The sequence below is a fragment of the Carcharhinus amblyrhynchos genome, unplaced genomic scaffold, assembly GCF_965287045.1.
Source record: "Carcharhinus amblyrhynchos unplaced genomic scaffold, sCarAmb.v2.hapA scaffold_43, whole genome shotgun sequence".
Taxonomy (NCBI): domain Eukaryota; kingdom Metazoa; phylum Chordata; class Chondrichthyes; order Carcharhiniformes; family Carcharhinidae; genus Carcharhinus; species Carcharhinus amblyrhynchos.
The window spans coordinates 1,488,702-1,508,909 of NW_027649784.1; the positions used below are offsets into that span (position 1 = coordinate 1,488,702).

General features: G+C 50.6%; 1 protein-coding gene across 4 annotated transcripts in view; it reads left to right on the top strand.

Moving 5' to 3' along the window:
* Positions 1–1,003: 1,003 nt before the first annotated feature.
* LOC145337128 (schwannomin-interacting protein 1-like) overlaps positions 1,004–20,208 on the top strand; it is a 44,118-nt gene continuing 24,913 nt past the window's right edge. Inside the window, exons 1-4 of one of the 4 annotated variants that reach the window (XM_080181900.1) lie at positions 1,004–1,109; positions 1,960–2,103; positions 6,060–6,715; positions 17,736–17,855. The gene's annotated coding sequence lies outside the window, so the exon portion shown is untranslated. The remainder of the gene's footprint in view (positions 1,110–1,959; positions 2,104–6,059; positions 6,716–17,735; positions 17,856–20,208) is intronic. The other 3 variants (XM_080181901.1, XM_080181903.1, XM_080181904.1) reach the window with 3 other exon arrangements.

Genomic DNA, 20,208 nt, shown 5'->3' on the forward strand with positions numbered 1-20,208 from the left:
CATCCATCACTGATTATCCCCAGCTAGAGTAACATGTCTGATTCTTGGCACCAAGTTTTAGGAAAGATCCCAGAACCACTGGAGCGGAAACAGAAGAGCTTTCCTCAAATGGGACCAGGGATGAGGGCAGCATGAAAGTTTGCACTGCTGCCTCACAGCGCCGGGGATCCAGGTTCGATTCCCGGCCTCGGGTCACAGTCTGTGTGGGGTCTGCACGTTCTCCCTGTGTCTGCATGTTTTTCCTCCAGGTGTTCCGGTGTCCTCCCACAGTCCAAAGATGTGCAGATTAGGTAGATTGGCCATGCTAAATTGACCCTAGCGTCAGGGGGATTAGCAGGGTAAATAAATGGGGTTACTGGGATAGAGCCTGGATGGGATTGTGGTCAGTGCAGGCTTGATGGGCCGAATGGCTTCCTTCTGCACTGTAGGGACTTTATGAGTTATGTGAAGAGACTGGGAGAAGCTGGGATTGTTCTCCTTTGAACAGAGATGGTTAAGGGGCAGATTTAATCAAGCTGTCCCAAAGTCATGAGGGGTTTGGATAAAGTTTGGGGGGGGGGGCGGTGAGGTCATTAACCAGAGGGACATGGGTTGATAAACATAGCAAAGGAACCAGAAGGAGGAGGTGAAGAAAGGTCTTCTTGTGATCTGGAAGGCACTGCCTGAAAGGGTGGCGGAAGCAGATTCAGTGGGAACTTTTGGGGTGGGGGGGGGCGGTGGTGGTGTGGGTTGGATTAATATTTCAAACAGAAGATTGTGCAAGCCTCTTGGGGTGTGGGGGGTCAATTGGATCGCTCCAGCACAGGCAGAATGTGCCAAATGGCCTATATCCGTCAGGCGGGGAGGTATGATTGGGAGTGACTAATTACTATCCCTTGAGTCAGCTCTGCAAGACCCCTTGGGATCTGTCCAGGTGAACACGCAGTCCACCTCCCCAGGGTTGTACACAATACTATTTCCTGCTGCCGCTTTTCCAAGTATTCCATTCTCTCGTCTTTCCTGTAGGATCCTGAAATCCTATGCTGGGACCTACGGGAGCCAGGCAGAGTATTGTTTTCCATGCTGCGCTCAGCAACCACTAATCAGAGGATGTATTTTGATTTGGACATGTGAGTAATCCTTTGAGCTGCTGGTGATTGGTTGGTGACTGTGAGGGTTTTGTCTTCCCCAGTGTGACAGGACGGCAGCCAGACAGTGAGTTCCCCCTCTCCTCCCTTCCCTGTGTCCAGAGTCTGCTGTAACGCAGTAAAATCGAATGTTGACAGTGCAATTTGCAACGTTGACAGAAGAAAATAGTTGGGTTCAGCGCACAAACTGGGCTGACGCTTCCAGTGCCAGTACTGTGGGAGCGCTGCCTGGTCGGGAAGCGCCACCTTTCGGATCAGATGTTAACAAAAAAGTTCATTTATTAGTGTCACAACTAAGGCTTACACTAACACTGCAATGAAGTTACTGTGAAAATCCCCCAGTTGCCACATGCCGGCAAGTGTTTGGGTAACACTAAGGGAGAATTTAGCCCGGCCAATGCACCCTAACCTGCATGTCTTTCGGAGTGTGGGAGGAAACCGGAGCACCTGGAGAAAACCCATGCAGACACGGGGAAAATGTGCAACCTCCACACAGCCGGAGACCCATGCCGGGAATCGAACCCGGGTCCCTGATGTTGTGAGGCAGCAGCTCTAACCTCTAAGTCACCATGCCATACTGTTAAACAGAGCATCCCAGGATCCTGTGGTACTTATTAAAGATGAGTGGGAGTGTGTGTGTGTGTGTCCCATTTTCCCCCCACCACCCCAGCGTCCTGAACAACTGTCCTTTGGCCAACAAACCCACCCCGAATAAATAAACTATAAAGAATGACCTAATCGTTGTCACATCCCTGTGTGTGGGAGCTTGCTGTGCACAAACTGACTGCTGCCTTTCCTACATGGCGTGAGCACCCTGCTCGTCTCTCCACAGTTACGGCCGCTACGTCGTCAGTGGGAACACGGGGGGAACGGTTTCCGTGTGGGACATCACGTTGCCACCGGCTGATGGGCCAGACGCTATCCTGAATCCAATCCTAGAGTTCCAGACTCAGCAGGACTGTGTTAACGGGATCAGGTAAGCTTCAAGAGTGTGCAAGCGGTGCCGAGCAGGGGAAGAAATGGGTTGGCGGACCAGGACAGGGGAGGTGGGCAACAATCCCAGTGTGAGGACAACATGAAGATTATGTGCCTGGTGGGTAGATTGGGATTTATGTCATTGTTGAACTGTTTGGGGACCAGCTGAAGATTAGAACATAAGAACATAAGAAATAGGAGCAGGAGTAGGCCATCTAGCCCCTCGAGCCTGCCCCGCCATTCAATAAGATCATGGCTAATCTGTCGTGGCTCAGTTCCACATTCCCGCCCTCTCCCTATAACCCTTAATCCCCTTGCCTATCAAAAACCTATCAACCCGCGTCTTAAAAGTATTGAGCGAGGCAGCCTCCACTTCAACGGGCAGAGAATTCCAGAGATTCACCACCCTTTGAGTGAAGAAGTTTCTCTTCAACTCCGTTCTAAACCGCCCCCCCACCTTTATCCTGAGGCTGTGCCCTCTAGTCCTGCTGTCCTTTCTGAGCGGAAAGAGCCTCTCCACCTCTATCCTATCCATCCCATTCAACATCTTATACGTCTCAATGAGATCTCCCCTCATGCTTCTAAACTCTAACGAGTACAAGCCTAGTTTATTCAGCCTCTCCTCATAGTTCAATCCCCTCAACTCCGGAATCAGCCGAGTAAACCTCCTCTGCACTCCCTCCAAGGCCAAAATATCCTTGCGCAAGTGCGGCGACCAAAACTGCACACAGTACTCCAGCTGCGGCCTCACCAGTGCCCTATACAGCTGCAGCAAGACCTCCCTACTTTTATATTCAATCCCCCTCGCTATGAAGGCCAGCATCCCATTCGCCTTCCTGACCACCTGCTGCACCTGCAAGCTGGGTTTTTGCGACTCATGCACAAGGACCCCGAGGTCCCTCTGCACCGTCGCATGCTGCAGTTTTTTGCCACGTAATAGTCCTTCCTACCAAAGTGGACAACCTCACATTTGCCAACATTGAATTCCATTTGCCAGTTCCTGGCCCATTCGCCCAGCCTATCTAGATCCTTCTGCAGACTCTCCACACCCTCCGCACAATTTGCTGTTCCACCAATCTTGGTGTCATCAGCAAATTTCGACACCATACACTCGGTTCCCTCCTCCAGATCATCTGTATAAATGGTGAATAGCTGAGGCCCCAGCACTGACCCCTGGGGCACTCCACTAGTCACCAACCGCCAATCCGAATAGCACCCATTGACCCCCACTCTCTGCCTCCTATTTGACAACCAATCCTCTATCCACGCTAACACCCTACCCCCAACTCCATGCCCCCGACCTTCTGCAATAACCTTTTGTGAGGCACCTTGTCAAACGCCTTCTGAAAATCCAGAAAGACCACATCCACCGGCTCTCCTGTATCCACTGCCTAGACACATCCTCATAGAACTCCAATAAATTCGTCAGACACGACTTCCCCTTAACAAAACCGTGCTGCATCTGCTCTACCAAACAATTCTCCTCAAGATGCCTCGCTATTTTCTCCTTATTTTTGTGATTTTGTGATTTTAGATTGTGTCCCATCACCAAGACAATCTGCTTCGCTGCCTTCACTCGCACCATTTTTCCCCTTGCCTAAACTCCCATCATCTCCCCCCCGCCTAAACTCCCACCATCTCCCTGCCCCCCGCCTAAACTCCCACCATCTCCCTGCCCCCCGCCTAAACTCCCACCATCTCCCTGCCCCCCGCCTAAAATCCCACCATCTACCCCCCCTAGCCTAAACTCCCACCATCTACCCCCTAGCCTAAACTCCCACCATCTACCCCCCTAGCCTAAACTCCCACCATCTACCCCCCTAGCCTAAACTCCCACCATCTACCCCCCTAGCCTAAACTCCCACCATCTACCCCCCTAGCCTAAACTCCCACCATCTCCCCCCCGCCTAAACTCCCACCATCTTTCCCCCCCCTACACCTTAACTCCCACCATCTCCCCCCTCCATGCCTTATCTCCCACCATCTCCTCCCCTTAACTCCCACCATCTCCCCCCACCCACCTTAACTCCCACCATCTCCTCCCCCCCTTAACTCCCACCATCTCCCCCACCCCGCCTTAATGTCCACCATCTTCCCCCACCGCACTGCCTTAACCCCCACCATCTGCCTGCCTTAACTCTCCCCCTCCTACACACACACACACGCACACACGCGCGCAGTAAGAATACTAGGTTGAAGTCCAACAGGTTTATTTGGAATCTGAGCTTTCGGAGCGCTGCTGCTTCCTCAGGTGAGTGGAGAGGTAGCTTTCGCAAACACGGCATTATATAGACAAAGACTAAACTGAGGATCTTGCCAGGCAGCAGTTGCGACCAGGCAAGGATGGCAGATTTCCTTCCCTACAGGACAATTGAGTGGCCTAGCAAGCCACTCAATTGTCTGTACATACTGTGTTTGTGAAAGCTACCTTTCCACTCACCTGATGAAGGAGCGGTGCTCCGGAAGCTCGTGATTCCAAATAAACCTGGTGTTGTGAGACTTAATACTGTGCCCACCCCAGTCCAACGCCGACATCTCCACATCTTAGCTCCCACCTGCTGCTGAACCCTTATCTGTGCCCTCATTACCAACAGACTTATCTATTCCAGTGGACTCCCGAGACAGCCTCCCACCCTTCATAAACCCGAGCTCTGCTGCCCAGGGCCTAGCTTGTGCTGAGCCCCATTCGCCCAGCATTCAGGGGAGGCAGTGGCCTAGTGGTATTATCGCTATACTATTAATCCAGAAACCCAGCGAATAATCTGGGGACCTGGGTTCGAAACCTGTCACAGCAGATGGTGGAATTTGAATTCAATAAAAAAAATCTGGAATTAAGAATCTGCTGATGACCCATTGTCAGAAAAACCATCTGGTTCACTGACGTCCTTTAGGGAAGGAAATCTGCCGTCCCTACCCCGTCTGGCCTACGTGTGACTCCAGTGTGGTTGGCACTCGAATGCCCTCTGAAATGGCTGAGCAAGTTGTATCAGTTGCTACAAAGTCTCACGCGGGTCAACCCACAGCACATGGACTGCAGCGATTCAAGATAGCAGCTCACCATCCCCTTCTCAAGGGCTGGGTAATAAATGCTGGCCCAGCCTGCAACGCCCATGTCCCAGGAATGAATAATAAAGAAATTCCATGAGCTGATTGACGCACGTTGCCTCTCTCATCAGGCAAACTCTAGATATAAAAACTCAGTTCCTTGTATTCCAGTCCCTCTCACTCCTGCTTGTCTCCGTCATCTCCTTCAGCCCCTCAACCGGATGCTTTCCTCTAATTCCGGCCAGCTATGCATCCTCAATTTTCAACTGCTCTACCATCGGAGGGGGGAGGGGCCATGCCTTCAGCTGCCTGGGCCCAAAGCTCTGGAATTCCCTCCCTCGATCTCTCCATCTCTCTGCACCCTTTTTTTATCCTTTAAGATACCTCCTAAAATCTGTTTGACAAAAACTGTGGGGGCAGCACGGTGGTTAACACGGCTGCCTCACAGCACCAGGGACCCGGGTTCGATTCCCGGCCTTGGGTGACTGTCCGTGTGGAGTCTGCACGTTCTCCCCGTACCTGCGTGGGTTTCCTCAGAGTGTTCTCTCCCACACGCCAAAGATGTGCGAGTTAGGGGGAATTGGCCGTGCTAAATTGACTCTAGTTTCGGGGGATTAGCAGGGTAAATATGTGGAGTTATGGGGATAGGGTGGGATTGTGGTCAGTATAGGTTCGATGGGCTGAATGGCCTCCTTTGCACTGTACGAGTCTATGATTGTGGTTACTTGCCCTCCCCCTCTGTGAGCCACTTTGTGGGGGAATGTCAACTTTCTATTTGGATGGCGTTGAGAGGTTAAAGGCACTATCTAAATGCAAGGTGGTTTCGGAAATGCTGGCAGTCTCAGCGATGTTTGCCTGATGCGATATAAGCTCTGACCGCCCCTCCCCCGTGGCTTGCTTCTCCTCCTGCAGCCTGCACCCACACACCTACCTGCTGGCCACGACCTCAGGGCAGCGCAAATTCCCGGAGCCAGCGGAGAGCGAGGACGAAGGCAGCGGGATCCTGATGACCCACCGCAACATCACGGCCGAGAACTCACTCAAGCTGTGGCTCTGCTCACCGCTAACCCCCCTGGCGACGCAGGCCGACGTCCCGGGAAGCAGCTCGCCAATCGAGGCCTCGGTGTTGGAGTTAGACTGACTCAGAGCACTCCTGTGTGGACAGGGGACGGTGGAGACAGGCCGGTCAGAGCCTTTGCGCATCGAGACAAAAGTGGCTCCCAGTCGGACCAGCTAACCTGACATTTCTCCTGTGGTTACGTATTTTTCTAAACTAGCCTCTGAGAGGTTGACTGCTGTGCCCCTGGCGGGGGCAGGCAGTCCAAACCTGCAGGCTTTCCCCTTGATGAGGTCGAGGTCTCTTTCACCAGCTGCAGAGGAAGGCCTCTGTCAGGGCTTCTCAAGACTCAGGCGCTCTGGCAGAGTTCAGCAGAGGGGTGAGCCACGCCCTTTTTCAACTGGCGGGAACTCTTCAGCAAGTTAGCTTTGCAAATCGGGAGGCTGCAGCCATATGTGGAGCGACGTCACAGTGTGCACAGTAAGAGGAGAGGCACGCCTGGGATTGATTGGTGGGTCAGAAATAAATAACTTTACATCTAACCCTGTTAAACCAGACCTGGGAGCATGTGGTGACACGGAGTACCTGAAATGACAAGCATTTTGTAGATCAGAATGCTTCACTCTATCTAGCAACATATGGTCCCTGTCCTGGAAGTGTTTGATGGGGGACAGTGTAGAGGGAGCTTTACTCTGTATCTAACCCCGTGCTGTCCCTGTCCTGGGAGTGTTTGATGGGGGACAGTGTAGAGGGAGCTTTACTCTGTATCTAACCCCATGCTGTACCTGTCCTGGGAATGTTTGATGGGGGACAGTGTAGAGGGAGCTTTACTCTGTATCTAACCCCGTGCTGTACCTGTCCTGGGAATGTTTGATGGGGGACAGCGTAGAGGGAGCTTTGCTCTGTATCTAACCCCATGCTGTACCTGTCATGGGAGTGTTTGATGGGGACGGTGTGAGTGCACGAGAGTTAGTGTCTGGGATCAAATGGAGTTCAGGGGTTGCCTGTTGCTCAGCAATGGAAAGAGCTGGCTGGGGGCTGGGGGTGGGGGGGGGGGAGCAATTTCCATCAATCATTTTAATTTTCACAATTTAAAGTTTTAAAGCTTATTTATTAATGTCACAAGTCAGCTTCCATTAACACTGCAATGAAGTTACTGTGAAAATCTCCTGGTCACCACCCTTCGGGTACACTGAGGGAGAATTTAGCACAGCCAATGCACCAATCAGCACGTCTTTCGGATTGTGGGAGGAAACCGGAGAACCCGGAGGAAACCCACGCAGACACGGGGAGAACGTGCAGGCTCTGCACAGACAGTGACCAGAGCCAGGAATTGAACCCAGGCCCCTGGCGTTGTGAGGCAGCAGTGCTAAGCGCTGTGCCACCATGCTGCCCACCGACCATAGGATCAGATTTACAAGGAATTAAATTCACCAAAAATGCTGCGACTCTTAATGTCTCCCCAGCTCACTAACAAGTGCTGATGTCTGGAGAGGACCGCAGTGTGACTGAGGGAATGGGCATTTCACTGTTTTGAACACAGATTCCCTGAGTCGGATTCTGAGCCTCGCACGTTTCTTTCAGATGTTGACCTGCTCTTTGCTATCTTCTGTGGGTTTTACCTTGTTTAAGTTTAGGATTGTGTTCATGGAGAGCGCAGACCAGGGCTTGCTACAATCGACTCCACACTCGGATCCTGTTTGAGATGTCGGGTGGCTAGAAGCAGGCGGGATAATTCTTCAGATCTCTGAATTGAAAGATAAGCTGTGTTTGGGACCCCATCACTGTGCAGATAGCCTGGGGGGTGTGACTGCCCACACAGGCGCGCACACACACACACATCCCCGCCCAGATTTCCACATTCTATATGAGCCTCCTCCCATCTCTCTCCATTTCACTGTAGTGACGTTTGTGTGCATGCAGTTCAACCTCGACAGCTCCCTGCGTTAGCAAGCTCTGCACTGTCACCACTCCCTGGGCAAAGAGCTTTCTCTTGAATTTTCTCTTGGATAAGATTATAAGAAATAAGAGCAGGAGTAGGCCATTCGGCCCCTCAAGCCTGCTCCACCACTCAATAAGGTCTGACTGGAGACTTATACTCCTCTTTCCTGCCTGTCCACCCATAACCCTTGACTTGCTTCTCAATCAAAACTCCATCCAACTCGTGGCACAGTGGTCAGCACTGCTGCCTCACAGCGCCAGGGACCTGAGTTTGATTCCCAGCCTTGGGTCACCGTCTGTGCAGAGTTTGCACGTTCTCCCCATGGGTTTCTTCCGGTTTATCATAGAATATACAGTGCAAAGGAGGCCATTCAGCCCATTGAGCCTGCACTGCCAACAATCCCACCCAGGCCCTATCCCTGAAGCCCCACCTATTTACCCTCCTAATCCCTCCTGACACTGAGGGGCAATTCAGCATGGCCAATCCACCTAACCCACCCACCTTTGGACACTGAGGGGTAATTTAGCATGGCCAATCCACCTAACCTGCACATCTTTGGACTGTGGCTGAAAACCAGAGTTCCCTCCCACAGTCTGAAAGATGTGCTGGTTAGGCTGTATTGGCCATGTTAAATTCTCCCTCAGTGTTACCCGAAGAGGCGCCAGAGTGTGGCGACTGGGGGATCTTTACAGCAACTTCATTGCAGTGTTAATGTAAGCCTACTTGTGACGCTAATAAATAAACTTTAAGAATATATTCACTGACCCAGCCCTTACTGCTCTCTGGGGAAGTGAATTCCACAGACTGACGACAGTCGAGCAGAAATTTCTCCTCGCCTCCGCCCTGATTGAGGCTTTTCCCTTTGGTTCCAGATTCTCCGCGAGGGAACCATCCACTCACACCTATCTAACCCCCTCACAATCTTAAATGTTTCGATAAGATCGCCCCTCATTCTCCAAACGGCTCCCCCTTTCCTTGTTAGACAATAAACCCCCAGGAATCAGCCCAGTGCAGCTTCTCAGAACTGCTTATCTGTTGGATCGGTCAGTGGTTAAATTATATCCATTGTCGCTGCTTTTGGGTCTTCCCATCCCGTCGAGCCTTGATTTTAAATCCTCTCGTCTGTACGCAAGAGCACAAAATTACAAACACGATTTCACAAGTGACCCATTCATTAGAACGAACTGGTGCCAGAGGTTTGTATGCAAACCGGTTAAACTTATATTCTGTTTATATTGCGTGGGATTATTTTTTTTTACCAGCTCTTGCAGTCCGCAACTCCCTCTGGCTTTCTGCCCCCCCAAAGGAGCAATAATCCTCTAATCAGGGGCTGCTGGTAAAGGCAGATTAAACTCCCCCCATATACTTGGGCGTTTTTCAGAGAGTTTGGGGAAGGGATCAAGTTCCGCGGCTCTGGCTATTTATTTAAAAAAAACACAGGAACTGCCAGGCAGGATAATGACGTCTGATCCTTGGCCTTTGCAGGGAGAGCTCAGAGCTGCCTTTCCAAAAAACAACCACAGTTGAAGTCGAGGCCAGTCAGCTGTACTTGGGCCTAGGCTTAATTGACTGCAGATGAGGCTGCCTCTTCTACAGGGGTCCTGTTACCGACAGCCTCCGAGTTAGGACTTTTAGTTCATTTTCCGTCAGTGCTGGCTCTCTGGGACCTGAATGGAGTTTATCGAAGGCTATTGATTGTCAGCGGGACAGGTTAAGCGGCTCGCCTCGGCTGTGGCTGGCAGCGACCCTCAAGCAGCAGATCTGCTTGGCTTTGCTTCACGCATTCTCTAAGCCAGGGCAGGAACGCAGATCGGTCCTCATCCTCCAAGGCTACCGGGGGTCACATGCTTCCGCTGGGGAGAGGGCCAGACCTGTGGGCAGCACAGTGGTTAGCAGTGCTGCCTCTCAGCGCCAGGGACCCGGGTTCGATTCCCGGCTTGGGTCACTGTCTGTGCAGAGTCTGCACATTCTCCCAGTGTCTGTGTGGGTTCCCTCCAGGTGCTCCAGTTTCCTCCTACAGTCCAAAAGACATGCTGGTTAGGTGGATTGGCCATGCTAAAAGTCCCTTAGCGTCCAAAGATGTGCAGGTTAGGTGGATTGGCCATGCTAAATTGTGCCTTAGTGTCCAAAGATGTGCAGGTTAGGTGGATTGGCCATGCTAAATTGCCCCCTTAGTGTCCAAAGATGTGCAGGTTTGGAGTTTGCACATTCTCCCCACATTCCCGGATTCTCCAGTTTTTTCCCACAGTCCAAAAGACGTGCTGGTTAGGGTGCATCGGCTGTGCTAAATTCTCCCTCAGTGTTACCCAAACAGGCACCGGAGTGTGGCAACTAGGTGAATTTCACAGTAACTTCATTGCAGTGTTAATGTAAGCCTACTTGTGACTAATGAATAAACTTTAGACCATTAACTGGGAGGAAGGGTGCTGAACCCATGTGGCGTTTTGCGCCATGTTGATGTAAAGGCAGGGGGGGGCATAAATGGCAGGCCTCACTGCCCCTTGGGCAAGGAGGGAAGGAGTTCATCCAGTCATCCATTGCCACCCCATCCTCTGGAGTATTGCGGTGGGGGGGATTTGTGGGTGTTCAACTGAATTCCCCTGGGAGCAGAGTCCAAGATGGGTACAGCAACTGTAAGATAAAATGGTGGGGAAGAGGTGCAGGGAGAGGGGGGTGGCTGGAGCTAGGATTCCCCACGACCAGGGCAGTGGGAGCTGCAGTTTTAAGAATGGACAGACTGGAATTAAAGGCCAAATTCTGGTGCATTGGAAGCAAATTGTACAAAGAGGCAGCCCGAATACTCAGTGTAACTGTGCTGTTTATCGCTGTTCATACACAGTTAGGAAGTCGGGGGTTGGGGGCGTGGTTTGCCCCCAACCCTCATCTTATTGCTCTGGATTCATTGAACAAGTTGATGGATTTTTTTTTAAAAGTTTACCACTCGAAAACCAAAATAAAACATCCCAGGGGCAGCAAATTGAAATGAGCCCTGCTGCCTGATCCAACCAGGTTTCCACCTCCCACTCTTACCGGTACCGTTCTTGAAGAGGCAGAGAGCGGGAGGGAGGGGACATGATCTAAGCAACTGCAGAAACTCGAGGCGGCTGTGGATAAGCCTCTCCTGCCCCGGCGTGGACTGCTGTCCACTGGTGAGAGGGTGCAGGGGAGAGCGATCTGATCTCAGGAGACTGAATCAACAGATTCCCTTCCCAGCGTTGGGGAGGTGGGACCAGGACTTACCTGTTTGGGAGGGGCGTGGATGGGGACGAAGGCAGGGAGTTTGTTTGGCTACTTCTCCGCTTAAGGTGGGAAGCAGCTAGTTTGTTTCTGGGCTGTTTGTGGACAGTTGCTTCACTGCTGTACAAGGCTGGATGGGAGTGGGGCAGGAGTTTTTGAGGGGGGGGAGGAGGGGGGAGGTGGGGGGGGGTTCAGCCTGCCAGAGAGCAGGGCCAAAGAGTGGGAGGGAGTATCCCGCACTTGGGGCAAGAATGGCAAAGGCACTCTCCTTCAGCGATAACACTGCCCGCTCTGAGGGGGTAGTCCTGCCCTGGCTAGCCCCACACTGGAGTGGACGAGGAAGGCCCAGTGCGTAGATACGACATCCCCCATCATCGCACACCCTAACTGAGCGCTCACACCGTTTGAGAATAAATGTGGGGACTTTAGCCAGGAGCCTCCCTGTACGTCAGTGCCAGAGGCTCACCACTTGAATGTTTACAATGCTGAATCGTTGTACAGTTTTTTTTAACATGTTATCAATGAAAAAAATGTTAAGAATCAAATTGCGTGTCGCTGCCTATTTGCTCATATGAACCACCAGTTTCTGCGTGCACTCTGCTTCGCGTTAGACTGTCTCCAGGGAGCCTTACACCTTCCTTGACCTGAACGGAGACAATTGGATTACAGCTGGAGGGACCTCAGTGTGCTCAGTAACTGGAATTTGATTTATTGCTCAGTACTATCCTCCACCGACTGCATTTTTCTGGAGAAATCGACCTCCTCCCAGCCAGAGAATGTCCTGTGGTTTCCATCATGAGTTCTAAGAAACTTGCAGCACAGGAGGGGACCATTCGGTCTGTCACGCCCACACTGGCCCTCATGACAGAGCAGTTCTGTGCCCCCGTCTTTTGTCACTGACCCTGTAGACACGTCGTTCCCAGGTCCCGCTCTTAAAATTATTCGCGGAATCATAGAATTCCTACAGTGCAAAGGAGGCCATTCAGCCCATCGAGTCTGCACCGACAATAATCCTACCCAGGCCCTATTGCCAAAACCCCACATATTTACCCTGCTAATCTCTCTAACCTATGCATTTCAGGACACCAAGGGTCAATTTAGCATGGCTAATCCACCTAACCTGTGCATCTTTGGATTGTGGGAGGAAACCGGAGCACCCGAAGGAAACACACGCAGATATGGGGAGAATGTGCAGACTCCACATAGACAGGTGACCCGAGGCCGGGAACCGAACCTGGGTTCCTGGTGCTGTGAAGCAGCAGTGTCGCCCCATGTGACTCCAGACCCACAGCAATGTGATTGGCTCTCAGCTGCCCCTCTGAAATGGCCGAGCAACTTAAGGTATTTTGGGCTTGTGCAACAATTGCTGGCCTTGCCAGCGACGCCCGTAATCCCCTGAGAAAAAAGTGTAAAGAAGAAAATACAATGCTGTTTAGTTTTGATTGGTAAATTATTGGGCAAGTAGGGATGTGTAATGGAACGTGTTGTGAGAACAGTTGTGTAAAGAATTGCGTAGGCCAGTTCTCAGAAACCAGGATTGATGGATCCGATGTACTATCTCGCGGTGTATGTGAGCAGGAGATGCCACCTTTTGGCCAATTAGGTTAATACAAGTGCATGACTCCAGACAGTAACAAATTGCATTTACCTAGCACCTTCGAACACAGTCAACCCTCCCTCACAGGAACCAAAGCATCAAGCAGAGTTTGTCAGAGACTTGGTCAAAGAGGTAGGTTTTTGTAATCTTATCAAATGGAGGAGCAAGGAAGGGAAATCCTAATTTAAGGCCTTAGCACAATGCCAATTGTGATATGAAGGAAGTTTTGGGGGTGGGGGAGGTGTTGGGGAAGGGGGGTTGGGAGAGCGGTTGTTGGGGAGGGGGAGGTGTTGGGCATGGCAAGTGGGGCATGGGATGTGCAGGAGGCCAGATCTGGAGAGGGGAAGGCGATGGCCTAGCACTATTATCGCTACACTATTGTTCCAGAAACTCAGCTAGTGTTCTGGGGGACCCAGGTTCGAATCCCGTCACGGCAGATGGTGGAATTTGAATTCAATAAAAAAAAATCTGGAATTAAGAATCTACTGATGACCGATTGTCGGAAAAACCCATCTGGTTTTAAATGGCCTTTAGGGAAGGAAATCGTTACCTGATCTGGCCTACGTGTGACCCCAGAGCCACAGCAATGTGATTTACTCTCAACTGCTCTCGGGCAGCTAGGGTTGGGCAATAATTGCTGGCCGAGCCAGCAACACCCACATCCAAAGAATGAATTAAAAAATGTTTGCCAGAAGGAATTGCTTAATTTTATGCTCTTTGACTTTTGTTCTGCAAAAGCCTGGATACCCACTCCTAGTTGATTGCCCCTTCACCTCGGATTGCTCCTAATCTCCCTCTGTACCAGCAGGGCACTTCAATCCTCATGCTGCATCTTCTGCCCTTTTCATCTTAATTCCAACCTCTCAGGAAGCCTGTACACCTTGCCTTTATAGGACAGGGTATAGAGTATAAAAATTGGCGTGTGATGTTACAGCTGTATAGAATGTTGGTTAGGCCACGTTTGGAGTACTACATCCAGTTCTGGTTGCCGCACTACCAGAAGGACGTGGAGGCTTTGGAGGGAGTACAGAGAAGGTTTACCAGGATGTCGCCTGGTATGGAGGGTCTTAGCTATGAGGAGAGAGAGATTGGGTAAACTGGGGTTGTTCTCCCTGGAAAGATGGAGAATGAGGGGAGACCTAATAGAGGTGTATAAAATTATGAAGGGCACAGACAGGATGAACAGTGGGAAACTTTTTCCCAGGTCGGAGGTGATGAACATGAGGGGTCACAGGTTCAGGGTGGGGGGCGAGGTTTAACTTAGATATCAGAGGGACGTATTTTACACAGAGGGCGGTGAGGGCCTGGAATGCACTACCAAGCAGGGTGGGGGAGGCGGACATGCTGGGATCGTTGAAGACTTATCTGGATGACCACATGAACAGACTGGGAATGGAGGGATACAAACGAATGGTCTAGTTGGACCTGTGAGCGGCACAGGCTTGGAGGGCCGAAGGGCCTGTTTCCTGTGCTGTATTGTTCTTAAATGGGTCCTTACCACATCCTAAAGTGATTCCCAGCTGATGGCTTGAATCTGGAGTGCTGCTGTTGTTGTTTCTGTACAGTTTTCAGAACAGAAGCTGCCATGACAGTTTCCATGTCAGTTTTCCTCAGCTGTCCAATGCCCTGCTTGCGAACAGGGTGTCGCCCACAGGAGGAGGTGTTTAGGATCTTGTCAGAGACAGTGGATTTGGGTGCGTTTGTTTGCAGTCATAGGATCATAGAATCTCTACAGTGCAGAAGGAGCCCATTTGGCCCATCGAGTCTGCACCGATCACAATCCCACCCAGACCCTATCCCCATTTACCCTAGCTAGTCCCTCTGACAATTTAGCATGGCTAAACCACCTAACCTGCGCATCTTTGGACCATGGGAGGAAACCCACGCTGACATGGGGAGAACGTGCAAGCTCCTCACAGACAGTGACCCAAGCCAGGAATCGAACCTGGCTCCCTGGTGCTGTGAGGCAGCAGTGCTAACCACTGTGCCACCCTAGCCTCCAATCGTAGACATACTTAGCCTTTTTTGATATATCCTGGGAAGGTTTTGCCTGGGTTGACAAATCAATATAATTGGTGTAAATACATTTTTGTTGAGATTGCGGTAGGCATAGAATCCCTACAGTGCAGAAGGAGACCATTTGGCCCATCGAGTCTGCACTGACTGTGCAACATGGCACATGGCTTAGGTAAATGTTAAAAATTGTCAGTGTCCAGTGCGAAAGAAAACTTTGTGTGTTCTTGGAGAACTCACCTTGTCTCATTTAGTAAAAGTAAAGTTTATTTATTAGTCACAAGTAGGCTTACATTAACACTGCGATGAAGTTACTGTGAAAATCCCCTAGTTGCCACACTCTGGTGCCTGTTTGGCCGTGCTAAATTCTCCCTCAGTGTTACCCAATGTACCCTAACCAGCGTGTCTTTCGGACTGTGGGAGGAAACTGGAGAACCCAGAGCAAACCCACGCAGACAAGGGGAGAACATGCAGACTCCACACATACAAGCCAGGAATTGAATCTGGGTCCCTGCGCTAACTACTGTGTCACCACACCGCCTTCCATCTTTAGAAGATCTTCACTTTTCTGCTATGCAGAATCATCCATAGCTTGGCACTATCCATAGCTTGGCACTCGGCAGCAAGCAAGGACAGTTCCAGCATTGGCCCATATGGTATCCTCAGCCGAGGAAAGATCTAACAAGGTGATCGCCGTGAAGACACTCCCCCTTTGTGCCACAAAGATTCAGTATTCACGCAATGAAACTAAAACTAACCTCCGTCTATAGATCTGTGGTTGACGTCTCCAAAACTGAATGAATCTCAGGCCCCCTGCCTGTATGCCGGCTGGTGAAATAGCCACACGTGCAAGGTTCAGATTCTTTACCATGTGGGTGAGCGACAGGACTTGGGTCTGAAGACAAAGTCCTGCACGCCCGCACAAAAAAGCAAAGGCTCAAGAAGCGCACAAAAACCCCGGAGAAATGAGAGAGACAGGGAGAAGTTTTTAATAAATCACAGGCGCGAGCACAGAATGAAGTTAAAAAACAAACTTCCCCCAAAGGGAAGATAATAGGAGGTGTGTCTCAAATTGCTTTATATATATATATATAAAGGTGTGCCATGACGTATAAAAGTTTGCGAACCACTGATCCATCTTGAGTTTGCAATGAAATTGCCTCACTGCTTGTGATAGCAAGGATGTGGATTCCCTGTAGAGCAAAAAGAGGCCATTCAGCCCGTTGAGCCTGCACTGACCACAATCCCATCCAGGCCATATCCCCGTAATCCCACATATTTACCCTGCTAATCTCCCTGAAATTAAGGGACAATTTAGCATGGCCAATCCACCTAACCTGCACATCTTTGGACACTAAGAGGCAATTTAGCATGGCCAATCCACCTAACCTGCACATCTTGGATACTAGCACAGCCAATGCACCTAACCTGCAAGTCTTTCAGACTGTGGGAGGACACCAGAGCACCCGGAGGGAACCCAGAGAGAACATACAGACTCCACACAGGCAGTCACCCAAGCCAGGAATTGAATCCAGGTCCTTGGCGCTGTGAGGCAGCAGTACTAACCATTCTGCCGCCCATATTGTGTGGTGGTGCCACCTTCCCACTACAAAAGGAGCTTGTCAGACACCGTTTGACACACATGGGGGTATTGGGAATTTTAAAAGGAATGCCTTAAAGGAGAGGCATGACCAATCCACCTAACCTGCGCATCTGTGGACACTAAGGGACAATTTAGCATGGCCAATCCACCTAACCTGTACATCTTGGAACACAAAGGCGCAATTTAGCATGGCCAATCCAGCTAACCTACAAATATTGGGACACTAAGGGGCAATTTAGGGTGGACAATCCACCTAACCCGCACAGCTTTCGGACTGTGGAAGGAAAACCAAGCAGACGTGGCGGGGAGAATGTGCAAATTGCACCCAGTCACCCGAGGCTGGAATTGAACCTGTGTCCCTGGTGCTGTGAGGCAGCAGTGCTAACTACTGTGCCACCCACTGATCTCACTGATCTCTCTGCCTCCTGCCTCCTTTAAGGCATTCCTTTTAAAATTCCCAATATCCCCATGTGTGTTAAACAGTGTCTGACAAGTTCCCTTTGGAGTGGGAAGGTTGCACCACACAATACGGGTGGCAGAGTGATTAGTACTGCTGCCTCACAGTGCCAAGGACCTGGGTTCGATTCCTGTGTTGGGTCACTGTCTGTGCGGAGTCTGCACATTTCTCCCCGTATCTGCGTGGGTTTGCTCCGGTGTCCTCCCACAGTCCAAAAGACTTGCAGGTTAGGGTGCATTGGCCGGGCTAAATTCCCCCCCAGAGTTACCCGAACAGGCGTCGGCGTGTGGCGACTAGGGGAATTTCACAGTAACTTCATTGCAGTGTTAATGTGAGCCTCACTTGTGACGCTAATAAATAAACTTCTTTTAAAATTTTCGTTTAGATGCTAACAGTAAGTTGCTCCACTTAAAATGGGGGGTGGGGTGGGGTGGGTTGCTGGCACTCTGTTTTGCTGACACCAGGAGCCACCCTGACAGATAGATAAAGAGCCTGTTTGTGAGAACCCCAGTTATTGCTGAAGAGTTGGTGAAAGGAGGTGGGGGGGGAAGCGGTTTTGGAAAGTGACAGCTCCCTAACTCGGGAATGAAGTTGGGAGGAGCCAGACAGAAGGGAAAGGGAAAGAAGCGAGAGAGAGAGAAAAAAAAAGCTGGAAAGGAACTAAAACCAAGTTGATTTTCAGCAGAGGAAGATGATCATGAGGAGGCTGCTGTGAGCTGGGACAGTCCGTGACACAGAGAGAGGGGGTGGAATAAGAGCAGAGAAACTGACAAGCCGGAGACTGAGATCCACATCCCTCTGGGTGAGTGAGTTTCCACACTGCGGGGATCTATTTTTTTCAAAAAAAATCTCCCAGACAAGACTTGAAAACTCGTCTGCACCCGGAAGCCGCACAGGAATGAAGGAAACTTCACTTTTAGACCCAATATTCAGGCGGATATCTGATGTATTTTTAAACATCTGAGACTGAGGCTGCCAGTCCCAGTTAAAAGAAAAAAGCTTGACGAGATCACTGGGGAAACTTGAATTGGATTCAGTGACAAGTCAAGCAATTTACAAACCCTTCACGTTTCTGTTAAAAAAAACAGGGTCAACAGGAACGGAGCTGTTTGTATAAGTATATTCTCTGTGTTGGTGCGAGTTTGTCCGCTTCCCCGTCCCTCCTTCCCTGTTTTTCACCCTCCCTTCTCCCCCTCCCTCTCTTTCCCCTTCCCCCTTCCTCTCTTTCCCCTTCCCCCTCTCTTCCCCCCCTCTCTTTTTCCCCTCCCTCTCTTTTCCCCTCCCTCTCTTTTTCCCCTCCCTCTATTCCCCTTCCTTCCCCCTTCCCATATTCCCCCTCCTTCCCCCTCCCCATCTTTCCCCCTCCCCCTCTTTGCCCCTCCCTCTGTCCCCCTCCCTCTCTGTCCCCCTCCCTCTCTGTCCCCCTCCCTCTCTGTTTCCCTCTCCCTCTCTCTTTCCCTCTCCCTCTCTCTTTCCTCCTCCCTCTCTGTCCCCCTCCCTCTCTCTTTCCCCCTCCCTCTTTCCCCCTCCCTCTCTCTCTTCCCCCTCCCTCTCTCTCTCTCTTCCCCCTCCCTCTCTTCCCTCCATTTCTGTGGGGCCAGTGTCTCTGACTTGTTTATTGAAACTTTTCACTCCTACGTCCTCCTCTCTCTTGCCCTGTGCTCTAGAATGGATTGTCATGGGTGGATGTGATATGATTTGATCCTCTCAGAGGGTTGGGGTTAGACCCTCTCAGGAGGTCATATAATTCTTGTCATATCATAGAACTCCTACAGTGCAGAAGGAGGCCCTTCAGCCCTTTGGGAGTTTGCACTGTTTCCCTGTGCCTCCGGGTTTCCCCTGGGTGTTCCGGTTTCCTCACACAGCCCGAAAATGTGTGGGTTAGGTGGATTGGCCGTGCTAAATTGCCCCTTAGTGTCAGGAGGACTAGCCTAGGGTAAATGCATGGGGTTATGGGGATAGGGCCTGGGTGGGATTGTGGTTGGTGCAGACTTGATGGGCCGAATGGCCTCCTTCTGCACTTAGGGATTCTATGAACAGATGACCATGAAGCCATTGCTGATTGCGAAAACTTATCAGGGTTCACAAATGCCCTTCAAGGAAAGAACCATAAGAACCAGGAGAGGCAGCACGCCATTCAGCCCCTCAGCCCAATCCTGCTATTCAATTTGATCATGGTTGACCTCGTCTCGGTCTCATCTCCACACTTTCCCTGACCGTTCGCCATAGCTCCTCAATCCCTCACCAGTTAAAAACCTGTCCACCTCTCCCTTAAACTTACTCAAAGTCCCGACATGCACCGCACTCTGGATAGTGAATTCCAGAGAGTCACTATCCTTTGAGAGAAGTAACTTCTGTTCATTACATAACAGAAAATGCAGGAAGATCTCAGCAGGTCTGACAGCGTGTGTGTGTGGAGAGAGAGAGAGAGAATAGAGCTCTGACCTTTCAGCTCTGAGGAATGGTCATCCAGGCTCTCTTCTCTCTCCATTGGGGTTTTCCAGCATTTTCTGTTTTTGTTTCAGATTCCAGCAACCACAGTATTTTGCTTTTATCTCATTTCTCCTTATCTGTGTTTTAAATCTGCCACTCCTTTGGCTAAGATTGTGACCTCATGTTATAGATTTCTGTATATCAATCCTTACCCGGTCTGGCCTACATGTGGCTCCAGCTCCCCACAGCAAAGTGGTCGACTCTTAACTGCCCCTCTGAAATGGCCGAGCAAGACACTCAGTCCAAGGGGCAATTAGGGATGGGCAATAAATGCTGGCCCAGCCCAGCCAGCGACACCCACATCCTATAAGGCTAAGGGTCAGATTATCTAATTATATTCACATTACTGTTTGTGGGAGCTTGCTTTGTGCAAATTGGCTGCCAAATTTTCTAAGTTGCAACAGTGACTGCACCTTATTGAGGCACTCCGACAGAATGAGGTTGTGAAAGGTGCTATATAAATGCAATTTTCTTTTAAGTCATTTGTAAAGGGTTTAAAAGTTTGAGTTATGAGTTAAAGTTTAAAAGTTGAGAAGCAGTTTCTTCTCAACCCCGTTTTAAATTTGCCACTCTTTATCCTAAGGAGTGGCACAGTGGTTAGCACTGCTGCCTCACAGTGCCAGGGACCCAGGTTCGATTCCTGACTTGGGGATTCCCGACTT